Source organism: Ovis aries, chromosome 15 (assembly GCF_016772045.2).
Source record: "Ovis aries strain OAR_USU_Benz2616 breed Rambouillet chromosome 15, ARS-UI_Ramb_v3.0, whole genome shotgun sequence".
In the NCBI taxonomy this organism is placed as follows: domain Eukaryota; kingdom Metazoa; phylum Chordata; class Mammalia; order Artiodactyla; family Bovidae; genus Ovis; species Ovis aries.
Window position 1 is genome coordinate 20,831,405 of NC_056068.1, and position 13,913 is coordinate 20,845,317.

Below are 13,913 nucleotides of genomic sequence, written 5' to 3' on the forward strand. Positions count from 1 at the left end.
CTGGTGGACCAAGTCCTTGGAGTCACAAAGAGCCAGACATGACTGAGCAACTAACACTAACTAAAATCTAGATTCCTTTGGCTAATACACAATTTCTCAAGAAGATGTTTCTCTCTCCCAGCTCCCATAGACCATAGCTGCATAGGGATGGGAGGAGTAATCAGTATTAACTTAATCTGCAGTGTTGGCTTTAGTCACTTCTATGTTTCTACCAATTTGTGTAGATAAGCATCTCCCTGCTTGTGTGCACTGCATCTGTTGATAAAGGTGGACCATGTCTGATGTCTAAGGATGGCTTGGAAACTTTGTGGAGTTTATATGAGATTATCACTTAGCCCATATTGTTAAATCTTAACAAGGGTTAGTGGGTGAGGTAGGGAAAAATCAGGCAAGGGGAAGGCTGAAGAGAGGGGCTTTTGAAGCTTTCTGAGCAAGTTAATGGTCACCTTTAGTATATGAGGAGACCACTTAGTTGAACAGAATCCATACCCCTCCCCTTTCAAACTGAGAGCTCTGTGGGGCTCACACTGTGGAGCTTTACTCCTGTGTCCAGTGTAATGTGCTTTATGAGCTTTTTGTCTGCAGGCTGCTCTAAAAGAATGCCAAATGAATCACTCTTTGGCATGGACTTTTAATCTTTCTTATGTTTCATGCTTTTAGAAAAACAAAATAAAGCAAGCCCCTGGCATATGCATATCTTTTAACAGTGAACTGAAATGTCACTTCTGCATTAATCCAGAAGCAATTTCTTATTACCTAGGAAATTGACTAAATGGCACCAAAGCCATCAATGTCATTAATATAGCTAGAAGAATAAGTTCCTAACTCTTTGTGAAAGTGAGAAAGTGAAAGTGTCAGTCACTCAGTCGTGTTCGACTCTTTGAGACCCCATGGACTAGTGCCCACCAGGCTCCTCTGTCCATGGAATTTTCCAGGCAACAGTACTGGAGTGGATAGCCGTTCCCTTCTCCAAGGGATCTTTCCCTACCAAAGATCAAACGCAGGTCTCCTGCATTGCAAACAGATGCTTTACCATCTGAGCCACCAAGGAAGCTAGGCACTTAGTTAAACTTATGTGGAGAAGGAATACAAATGAGAGGGTTTCCTCAGTTTGGGTGCTCTGATAGACCCACTGCATCCAGAAGTCTGTTCTCTGTGTCTATATCTCTATTCCTGCATGCAAATAGGTTCATCAGTACCATTTTTTTCTAGATTACATAGATATGTGTTATTATACAATATTTGTTATTCTCTTTCTGACTTACTTCACTCTGTATAACAGGCTCTAGGTTTATCCATCTCACTAGAACTGACTCAAATTTATTTCTCTTTATGGTGAGTAATATTCTATTGTTTACATGCACCACAACTTCTTCATCCATTCATCGGTCAATGGACATCTATTAATAGTTTGCCTCAATGCCCTAGCTATTGTAAATAGTGCTACAATGAACATTGGGGTACATGTGTCTTTTTCAACTATGGTTTCCTCAGGGTATATGCCCGGTTGTGGGATTTCTGGGTCATACAGTAGTTTCATTCCTAATTTCTTAAAGAAATCTCCATACTATTCTCCATAGTGGATGTATCAGTTTACATTCCCACCAACTGTGCAAGAGGGTTCTTTTCTTCACATCCTCTCCAGCACTTTTTGCTTGTAGATTTTTTAAATGATGGCCATTTGGACTGGTGTGAGGTGCTTGTAACAACCTAGAAGGGTGGGATGGGGTGCAGGGTGTAAGGGAGGTTCAAGAAGGAGGGAATATATGTATACTTATGGCTGATTCATGTTGTTGTGTGGCAGAAACCAACTCAATATTGTAAAGCAATTATCCTCCAATTAAAAATTTTAAAAACAACGGAAGAACATTCAAATGTGTACAAACTTGGACAATACATTAATGATCACCTGAGGATGGTTTCTGAAGGCGAGCAGCACACTTTATCTGATGGTCCTGCTGCTGCTGCTGCTAAGTCGCTTCAGTCGTGTCCGACTCTGTGCAACCCCATAGACAGCAGCCCATCACGCTCCCCCATCCCTGGGATTCTCCAGGCAAGAACACTGGAGTGGGTTGCCATTTCCTTCTCCAATGCATGAAAGTGAAAAGTGAAAGTGAAGTCGCTCAGTCGTGTCAGACTTGTAGCGACCCAACGGATTTCAGCCCACCAGGCTCCTCCATCCACGGGATTTTCCAGGCAAGAGTACTGGAGCGGGGTGCCATTGGCTTCTCCGTTTGATGGTCCTAGTTACACCCTGAAGGTGGAAAGGAGAAGAATGATGGCTCGATGGAAGTCTTCCCCATATGAGAAATCCATCCCTTTCACACACATTCTGGAAAGAGACTTAGATACAGAAGACGTGTGTTCTGACTCTAGCCTTGTCTTTTATGAAGTTAGTGAATCTGTGCACATCCCTGAAATTCTCTAAGCCTCTTTCCTCATGTTTAGTTTTGTTTAGTGTTCGTCACTCAGTTGTGTCCAACTCTTTGCAACTTCATGGACTGACTGCAGCCTGCCAGGCTCCTCTGTCCTTGGGATTTTCCAGGCAAGAATATTGGAGTGGGTAGCCATTCCCTTCTCCAGGGGATCTTCCCAACCCAAGAATCAAACCCATGTCTCCCGAACTGCAGACAGATTCTTTACCATCTGATCTACCAGGAAGTCCCCTATTTCCTCATAGCAGGATAATAGTACCTCCTCCCCAGTGTTTGTGTAAGGACTAAATAAAACTGCTGTGTGAAATCAACTAGAACTGCCTGACACCAGGACTGTAGGAATGAATGCAGGTTATACATCTTACATATCTGAAGATTAGAGAGTTGGCCTGGACATGAAGAGATGCTTTTACTGAATGGATTTTGAGGGGACAGGGAAGCCATTACCTTTACAAGAGGAGATTTTTTCATAAACATAATCAAATTGATCTATTTTTTGAAGATTAACAATTCTCATAGGTAAACCAACAAAATATGGCTTTCCCCAATATGAAAGAAATGTCAAAACCCGTTGGATGCTAATGGACTTCAGATATCACTGACTCATGGACTTTTCTAATGAGAATACCTCTTCTGAGAGATAAGTTTCCTAAATGTATGAGTTACAAGCCCAGTTTGAAAGACTGATGGATGTAATGGCCCTATCTGTAAAAACAAATATATATATACATATATGTAGAATATATATGTAGAACACATGTATATAAGACATATGTAGAATCTATAACACATATGTAGAACACACACATATGCACAACTGTACATTTCATGAGGTTTATGAAAAACTCTATAAAATTTATATCATAGATTTTTGATTAAGAATTCCTAAACTTGAGCAATGACTTGCTTTCTGCTGACCTCATAACACATGTATTATTATAGATATTAAACAACTAAAATGACTGTTTAATGAAGTAATACTTAGTCTTGTTACACTGTTGTGTGCTGATACTTTCTACTCTGTTCCACACCAGTTTGTTCCATTTCATTCCATTCTATCCTATACTGCACTGTTGAAAAACATAAAGTTGGTTTAGCCTACTGAAAAAAAAAATACATATCATAGACTTATCCAATATGCCAACAAGAAAATTTAAAGCCAAAAGTAATACTAGGGTGATAGAATCAATAAATCATAACCAGGACATGGTTGTTTAGTCCATTCCTCCCATAAAAAAATAATAGAATCTGTTATACTTCACTACCCTTTGTGTGTGATTTACTTTTGGCCAGTGGGACATTAACAATTGTAACATTTGTGCTCATGCACTGGGACTTTATGGATTATTGCTCTTAGAATCCTTTGACTATCTTTCAAATAAGTCTAGTTTGGGAGACTATGTACAAGAGGCTCCAGTCATCCTAGCTGTCCCAGGGAAAGCTATCATATACCAGCCAGCCTCGGCTGACCCATGGCTAGCCCATGAGTGTTTTGCCAAAAGTTTTAACTTTCATTTAAGGTTTAAATAATTTATTAACCAAAGAAACCACTTGTTATACCAAAAAAAATCCAATATTCAATAGAGAATTATCAATATACGATTATTAAAAGGAAAGAGATATAGAACAGTAAAGGAGAGTAAAAGCACATAAATCACCAAATTGGGTTTTGACTGACATCCAGACTCACACAGCACCATGTAACAGCAATTGAAGTCCCAGGTGAGAGGGGTCCCTGGCAGTACCACTGCTCCATGGGTGAGATTTCAAAATTGCACATTGGGGCTTCACATTTATAATACCAGGCCACAAACTGATATTCTCATCCACTTGCAAAAAGCAAATGGCACCTCTTTGTTAATCTTTTTTTGTAGTGCTCTTTGTTTGGTCTTGTAAACCTTGGAATGTTGTTAAGCCCCAGGTATGGTTGGCCAGACCCCTTCCACAGGTTCAACAATTCCAAGATCTGCCCCCTATCTTATCTCTGGTGCCAGGCAGCTTGCATTCACAGCAGGCACACAGTCAGGGTAGTGGCCAGGCAGGTCAGAAGCAAGATCAGAGGTCTTCTCCACTTGCTTTGTCTCTGAAGCCTGACCAAGACAGTAATGCAAGTCTATGCCCCCACCAGTAATGCTGAAGAACCTAAAATAGTTCTATGAAGATGCACAAGACCTTCTAGAACTAACACCCAAAAGAGATATTCTTTTCATTATAGGGGACTGGAATGCAAAAATAGGAAGTCAAAAAATACCTTGAGTAACAGATAAATTTGGCCTTGGAGTACAGAATAAGACAGGGCGAAGGCTAACTGAGTTTTGCCAAGAGAACACACTGGTCATAGCAAATACCCTCTTCCAAAACACCAGAGGAGACTCCACACATGAACATCACCAGATGGTCAATACTTAAATCAGATTGATTATATTCTTTGCAGCCAAAGATGGAGAAGCTCTATACAGTCAGCAAAAACAAGACTGGGAGCTGACTGGCTCAGATCATGAACTTCTAATTGCCAAATTCAGACATAAATTGAAGCAAGGAGGGAAAACCACTAGACCATTCAGATATGACCTAAATCAAATCCATTATGATTATACAGTGGAAGTGAGAAATAGATTCAAGAGATTAGATCTGATAGACAGAGTGCCTGAAGAACTATGGATGGAGGTTCATGACATTGTACAGGAGGCAATGATCAAGACCATCCCCAAGAAAAAGAAATGCAAAAAGGTAAATTGGTTCTCTGAGGAGGCCTTACAAATAGCTGTGAAGAGAAGAGAAGTGAAAGGCAAAGGAGAAAAGGAAAGATATATCCATTTGAATGCAGAGTTCTAAAGAATAGCAAGGAGAAATAAGAAAGCCTTCCTCAGTGATCAATGCAAAGAAACAGAGGAAAACAATACAATGGGAAAGACTAGAGATCTCTTCAAGAAAATTAGAGATACCAAGGAAATGTTTCATGAAAATGGGCACAATACAGGACAGAAATGGTATGGACCTAACAGAAGCAGAAGGTATTAAGAAGAGGTGGCAAGAATACACAGAAGAACTATACAAAAAAGATCTTCATGACTCAGATAATTACAATGGTGTGAACACTCACCTAGAGCCAGACATTATGAAATAAGAAGTCAAGTGGGCCTTAGGAAACATCACTACAAACAAAGCTAGTGAAGGTGATGGGATTCCAGTTGAGTTATTTCAAATCCTAAAAGATGATGCTGTTAAGGTGCTGCACTCAATATGCCAGCAAATTTGGAAAACTCAGCAGTGGCCACAGGACTGGAAAAGGTCAGCTTTCATTCCAATCCCAAAGAAAGGCAATGCCCAAAAATGTTCAAACTACTGCACAATTGCACTCATCTCACACACTAGCAAAGTAACGCTCAAAATTCTCCAAGGCAGGCTTCAACAGTACATGAACTATGAACTTCCAGATGCTCAAATGAATTTAGAAAAGGCCAAGGAACCAGAGATCAAATTGCCAACATCCATTGGATCATGGAAAAAGCAAGAGAGTTCCAGAAAAGCATCTACTTCTGCTTTTTCAACTATGCCAAAGCCATTGTGTGGAAAGGAGTATGTCAAGGCAGTATATTGTCACCCTGCTTATTTAACTTATATGCAGAGAACATCATCAGGAAAGCTGGGCTTGATGAAGCATAAGCTGGAATCAAGATTGCCAGGAGAAACACCAATAACCTCAGATATGTGGATGACACTACCCTTATGGCAGAAAGTAAAGAAAAACTAAAGAGCTTCTTGATGAAAGTGAAAGAGAGTGAAAAAGCTGGCTTTAAACTCAACATTCAGAAAACTAAGATCATGGCATCTGGTCCCATCACTTCATGGCAAATAGATGGGAAAACAATAGAAACAGTGACAAACTTTATTTTGGAGGGCTCCACAATCACTGCAGATGGTGACTACAGCCATGAAATTAAAAGACACTTGCTCTTTGGAAGGAAAGTTATGACCAACCTAGACAGCATATTAAAAAGCAAAGACATTACCTTGCCAACAAAGGTCCATCTAGTCAAAGCTTTGGTTTTTCCAGTAGTCACGTATGGAAGTGAGAGTTGGACTATAAAGAGAGCTAAGCACCAAAAATTGATGCTTTTGTACTGTGATGTTGGAGAAGACTCTTGAGAGTCCCTTAGACAGCAAGGAGATCCAACCAGTACATCCTAAAGGAAATCAATCCTTTATATTTCATTGGAAGGACTGATGCTGAAGCTGAAGCTCCAATACTTTGGCCACCTGATGGGAAAAGCTGACTCATTTGAAAAGACCCTGATTCTTGGAAAGACTGAAGGCATGAGGAGAAGGGGACAACAAAGGATGAGATGGTTGGATAGCATCGCTGACTCAATGGACATGAGTTTAAGTAAACATTGGGAGTTGGTGCTGGACAGGGATGCCTGACGTGCTGCCATCCATGGGGTCACAAAGAGTCAGACACGACTGAGTGACTGAATTGAACTGAACTGAGCAATGAGTACACCCACTTCCTACTGTCCAAGTGAGTACAATCTGCAGATCGGTGAGCTAAATAAATAAATGTTGTGTCAAGACAGTGAATTTCAGGATGGTTTGTTCCCAACGAAAGCTAACCAATACAGAGGGCATAGCTGCAGCATTATCAGCGCTGTCAGGGCGGATGCTTTAAGATCCAGAGAAGAGAAGAACTTCAACAGTACAGTTCTCACGTAGTACTTTCGGCAGATGACACTCGAGACCGCTGCATGAGGCTGCTGTTCTCCTAGCTTTTCAACAGTAGGATTTGTTGTACTGCTATGTTTTTCACAGTTGGATAAACCCAGCTATGAATGTTTAATGCTCTGACTGCATTTCCCTCCTGTGTACTCTGATCAAGTCACAACGTTGGCTGATCATTTCCTACCCCCTGCTGGCCCCTGGGAACCATTTGTGGTTAAATGGATAATGACTTCATCACCTCTGTGTGGGTCTGTAGAATACTATGCACATGTCAAAATCTTCGTAGACCACATTTCAGATAATTTTTCCAGAAACTGTTCATTCTGCATAATAGCTATCAATGCTTCTGATAGGATATCATAATATATGTAAGTCTATCTGTCCCAATCAACAGTAAATTCTTCAAAATCAGAGATTGTACTTTATGTATCTTTGAAACTTCCATGCTTAGTGAGAACCAAAGACACAAGAAGTTCTTTCTTAGTCTGCTCTACGAATGAATGGCTCATGGAACCATATGCTTTGGACAGGCCTAGGGTCATAATGATTCATTGATGAGACCACATGTCATAATGTTGCATTCTTTTCAGAACAGCAGATTTCTGCATTTTGAGGGCCTTTGAGTGCCAAAGGGGGTTTCCTTTGGCTTAGGTGATTTTGCCTTCTGGTTCACTTTGGTTTGCAGAATCTTAATTTACCTGTCTGGAGAAGGAAATGGCAACTCACTCCAATATTCTTGCCTGGGAAATCCCATGAACAGAGGAGCCTAGCGGGCTACAGTCTATGAAGCTGCCAAGAGCTGGTCATGGTTAAGCGACTGAACAATAACAACAAATTTACCTCTAATATTAATAAAATCCAATGTAGAACTGTATTCAGTGCTTCCCCAGTGGCTCAGCAGTAAAGAATCTGCCTGCAATGAAGGAGCCCCAGGATATACAGGTTGATCCCTTGGTCAGTAAGATCCCCTGGAGGAGAGCATGGCAATCCACTGTAGTATTCTTGCCTGGAGAATCCCATGGACAAAGGAACCTCGTGGCTCCGTAGGGTACAAAGAGTTGAACATGACTGAACTGACTTAGCAGCAACAGAACTTTATTCACTATTTCTACAAAAATAAAGATTAAAAAGAAAGTGAATAATTTGAGAGAATCATCGGTAGATTTCTAGGCAGAGATAAAGGAAAAGCTGTGGTTATTATAAGGAATCTTTGTTGAGATGTTACCTTCTCCATGAAGCCAATACTCAGCCAACTCACTTAAAACAGCAGCTGTCCATGCCAACTGTCCATGCCAACTCCAGGCAGTCCAAGTCCGGCATATTCTGCTTTACTTCTTAAAAGCATTTATTGCCTTTAAATATACATAATAATGCTTAGCCAGAAGTAGGAGCTCAGAAAATACTTGCTCAATAGATAATTATATCCACAGCTATTGTGGCAGGGAGAATTCTAAGATGAACTCCAAGATTCTCACTTTCCAATTACTCTCCATTTGAGTGTGGGCAGGACCTGTGACTAGGATGGTACATCATTCCCAACTCTCAGGGTTAAGTTATGCTATCTGGCAAAGGTGAATGAATTTTACACACGATTGTGTGTCTGTGTGTGTGTGCTAAATTGCTTTAGTTGTGTCCAACTCTTTGAGACTCTATGGACTGTAGCCCACCAGGCTCCTTTGTCCATGGGATTCTCCAGGCAAGAATAACTGGAGTGGGTTGCCATATCCTCCTCCAGGGGATCTTTCCAATCCAGGGATCAAACCTTCAGCTCCTGCACTGCAGGCGGATTCTTTAACCACTGACCCACCGGGAAAAGCCATGATTAAGGCCCCTATAATAATCAAAACAGATTATTGTCAGTAGGCCTGACCTAATCAGGAACTGGATTCTGGTCTACCTAGTGAGCTCAGAAGATAAAATGGCAGCCTCAGCTGACACCTTGTAAGACCCTGAGTAGAAGGCCCAGTTAAATTGTACCCAGATTCTAAGCCACAGAAACTGTAAGATGATAAGATGTTGAGCTGTTAAACTAGTGATGATTTTTTATACCACAATAGAAATACTTATTCAGCTTTGAATTGACCTGATGTTGAAAAGACAGTAAGGAGGAAGCAAGAAACTCATGGGACTTTTCTCCCTGGTAGGAAACTTTCACTTGGCCTCTGATACCTCCTCTAGCAGCCTCACGTTTCCTGGGCCCTCTGTAACAATGATCTCTACTCCCTCTCAGTAATCTTCTTAGATACCAGTATAGTCTTCCTCTAAAAATTTTAATTTCTATAGCTCAGATGACAGGTTTTTCCTGCCTTCAGAAATGTATATGAGTTTGGTGGGAATTCCAACATCCCTTCATGACTGAATCTTTCTCCCTCCGCATGGTCCCTGAGAGTTTCTACCTTATTTCATCTCAGTTCCCTCAGTCTCTTTCCTGCATGACTTACAATAACTGTTTGTAACCCTGACTAAAAATTAAGATCCCTGTGGAACTTTTCAGAGACACTGAGACATGTTTATCTCCAGAGATTCAGACTTCATTGCTCTATGATAGGATCCATGCGTAAGCATTTTCTTAAAAGCTCTCTGGAATATCCTAAAGTGCACCCAAGTAGAGCATCTATGATTTAAGGCATTTAGCTTTGGCTCATCCTTTGGTCTTTACAAGAAATCAACCCTGCTGGTCGTGCTTTATTGATGATAGATTTACTGCAAGTTTGCAGAGGTCACAAGGAGGTAATTATGTTGGGACATGTGTGGCTGTTCACTGTCTCATCTCTTCTTTTCCTTTCAAGGCTATCCTGTCCCACTCAGCTGCTTCCCCAAAGCTCATGCTCCCCTTGGAACCCTCCATGTAAGGTTAAGTTATCTAAAAAGTATTACCCAGCCAGCTAGCCCAACTCCATCTCCAGATCCCTGTGTAATGGAGAGCAGTCACATCAGGCTTTCTGAGGTTCCTTGGGCATATCTGTGTCTTGGTACATTTGGCCATCATTCTCTCCATCTGCAGTCACTGAGCCTTCTACCTCTCTCCTTTACTCCCTCCACTTAGTCAATGTTTTATCCCCACTAAGATCCCTCCCTAGTTTCCCAATCCATCTGCTCCCACAAGGAATTGCCACTCTCCTCAGACTGGTTAACTTCAACAATATTCTAACTGAGACCTTCAATTCCTTCATCCCCCTGTCTTCTTATGACACTGCCCAACAAGCTACCAATTTAGTGTTTCTGGTGAAATTCAAACAGAATGAATTGGTGGAATGCCAAAGGTCTGGTTGCTGACATCTACTAGACATTTACTAACATTGTCTTATTAATAGTTAATTTGAACACACCATATATCAAGATCTTTGCATTGCAGTATTTAACATTCCACAACTGCATATGATACATATTATCATTGGCCCCATTTCATGAATGTCAAAAATGAGACCTGCAAAAAGTTGCATAGCTGTTTGTAAGTGTTGAGCCTGGGTCTGTCTGACTCTGCAGTCCCAACTCTGAGGTTCTATAGTTTTCTTGCCTCACAGAGGGTAAGCTCTTGGTTTAACTGAATTTATTTTCAGGCTTACTAGTGATAGCACAGTACTTCTCCATTTTCTTCTGTCTCAAAGAATAGGTCTCTCCCCACCAACCCCCAGTTAATTGCTCCTTTAATGGACTATTTCTTAATTTTCCCCTCCTAGGGTCATTTCAGTTCAGCAATTCCCTTTCTTTGCGTTTTTAATCTGCTCCTCACTAATACTTAAAGTATTAGTACTTTAGTACTAATTAGTCTAATACATAGACCCCAAACTCAAGAACTCAGCTGGATACTAGACACAGATCCTCCTGAATGCCTTTTAGGCAACCCAAACATAACCTGTCCAAAATAGACAGGTTTATTCATCAGATTTTGTTTCTTAACCCACATGTACCTCCTACAAATCTATTCTGTTGGTGTGCATTCATCCACTAACATATGTGTGTGCGTGCTCAGTCACTTAGTTGTGTCCGATTCTTTGTGACCCCATGGACTGCAGCCCACCAGGCTCCTCTGTCCATGGGATTTCTCAGGCAAGAATATTGGCTAGGTTCAAAACAGACCCAGGCTCAAAACTTATCAAGAGCTATGCAATCTTTTGCAGTGGGTTGCTATTTTCTTCTCCAGGAGATCTTCCCAACCCAAGGATCAAACCTGCATCTCTTGCATTTCCTGAATTGCAGGAGGATTCTTTCCCACTAGTGCCATCTGAGAAGCCCCTACTAACATATAGACATGCAAATGGAAACCCACTCCAGTACTCTTGCCTGCAGAATCCCATGGATGGAGGAGCCTGGTAGGTTACAGTCCATGGGGTCACAAAGAGTCGGACACGACTGAGCGACTTCACTTTCACTTTCAATTTAAGAACTTCTCATAAGCAGAAGCTTATAACAATGAACTTAATTTTATATTAACGTAATGTTAATTAGAACATCTCAGTTTTCACTATTATCAATATGAAAATAATTCTTTTCCATTAATGGAATAGTAAGTTCTAGCATTAAACCAGTGATATTAATAAATATTGTATTATGTAGATAAGTATAAACTCTGCAATTACACTAATAAATATAAAATTTCTGAGGTGACTAGAAACTTGGAAAGAGTTTAGGCATTAGCCATCTACACCTGGCTGTTGTTGTTCAGTTGCTCGGTCATGTTCGACTCTTTGTGATCCCTCTGGACTGCAGCACACCAGGCTTCCCTGTCTTTCACCACCTCCCGGAGCTTGCTCAAACTCATGTCCGTTGAATTGCTGATGCCATCCAACCATCACATCCTCTGTCATCCCCTTCTTCTCCTGCCTTTAGCCTTTCCCAGAATCAGAGTCTTTTCTAATGAGTCGGCTCTTTGCATCAGGTGGCCAAAGTATTGGAACTTCAGCTTCAACAACAGTCCTTCCAATGAACGTTCAAGATTGAGTTCCCCTTTGGTTATTATGAGTTATCTCAAACTGGTAGTAACACTTATTATGTTTTTAAAAGTCAACATGGTATGAATGGAGATTGTTAGAAATGAAAATGTACTGTGATGGAATAAAATAGTATATCAAGGCACACTGAATACAAGCATATAAAATTCATCCACAGGCTTTGTGAAAGCAAGATGGTTATATATTCTGCTCTGTACTATGTCCTTAGCACCTAATATAATGAAAAAGGCTTAATTAATATTCAATACATACTTATTGAATTAATAAATCAATGGGAAAACTGTGTAATATTTAGGATGGTAACAAATAGACTCCAACTGATGCTTGTTTTTTATTCATATAAAAATACCGAGCAGTCAAACAGCCTCCTCTGCATAGTCACTCAGGGGCCCAGACTAATGCAGGCTCTGTCACCTTCATCTTGTAGCTATGATTAATAGCTTTGATTAATTCCTTGGAGGTTGTCTCCATTCCAACCAGCCAGAGGAGGAAACCTCATGAAGGCTTGCTTCATGAAGAAGTGCCTCATGAAGTTTACAGGTAAATCTTGAAATCAGTGCATGTCACGTCTACTCACATTCCAGTGACTAGAACTCAACCCCAGGGTCACAACCTACGTAAAGGAAACCAGGACATGTAGTCCAGCTGTGTGCCCAGAAAGAAGAGGTGATCATGAATTTTGGAAATAGTCTCCATCACGTGTGACATCCTACACCTTTGAGGAGGCTGGAACCAGAGCCCCTCTTGCCTTCTTCAAGCAAAATATCACGGCCTACATTTAAAACTAGATATTTATTTACCCTTCTGCTATATAAGCAAAAATAGGTAAACAAAACTCATGCAATAAATTCATATGAAAAGGCAAAAAAAAAAAAAAAAAAGGATTGAGGCTATTATCCTTATCAATTCCTGGTGCTTCCATTTACTCTCCTTTCAAAATTAAGGCCTTGGTGGCTTCACCAATACTTCCCTCTCTCTCATTCCAACATTCTAACATATGATCTGTCACCCAATGTATCTTATTCGACCTCAGCAATAAAACTTAAATTCAACTTCTTCTGTCTAAGTCTATTGTTTATTCCTTCTTGCAGGAACAAGTCATTAAGAGATGCAATGGTTTGTGAAATGGTCTTCTTGCCACTAGTGACTCTTTTGTGCAATTGATTAAACATCTTCCATCCATTAAATTTATATTACTGAAAGCAAAACCACCAGGTCCCATGCCAAGTTAATAAAGAAAAACAAAAAAAACAAGTTCTATCATGGGGGCCTACTGATAGTTTCAAAAGAATAAAAATTCAAAATGAGATAATTGTCCAGGTAAAGCTTCCTCTTGGGGGTATAAGACTATATCAAAATTCAGAGCAAGAATATGGACTTCTTTCCTAGAACCTGAATGCATCTGTCTCCCTGTGAGTCTCAAGAAATTATCATCACTATCATCATCATCATCCAGTCAGTTTTAACCTACCCTCTCCCACATATATCCCAGTATTCTCTCTGTTTACTTTGTCTCAGGAATTCAGCCACCAGACAACCCAATTTTACATGATTATCTTATTTCTCAAGTTCACTGAGTGTTCCAAAACTTCCTGCTGGAGCTGTACTTGCTTCATCTTTGGGCCTTTTAGCTCGTTTAGTCACTACTTAAAACCACAAATGAGTCTTGCTGAGATTTCTCGAAGCCAGACAAGGTCAAGATGCCACAGAGCTCAAGAATAATGTTGCTGCCTCATAGTGGTATGTGTCCTTGGTGAGCAATAATAATTCTAAATGCTGATATTCAGCTCTGACTCAAAGACAAGGG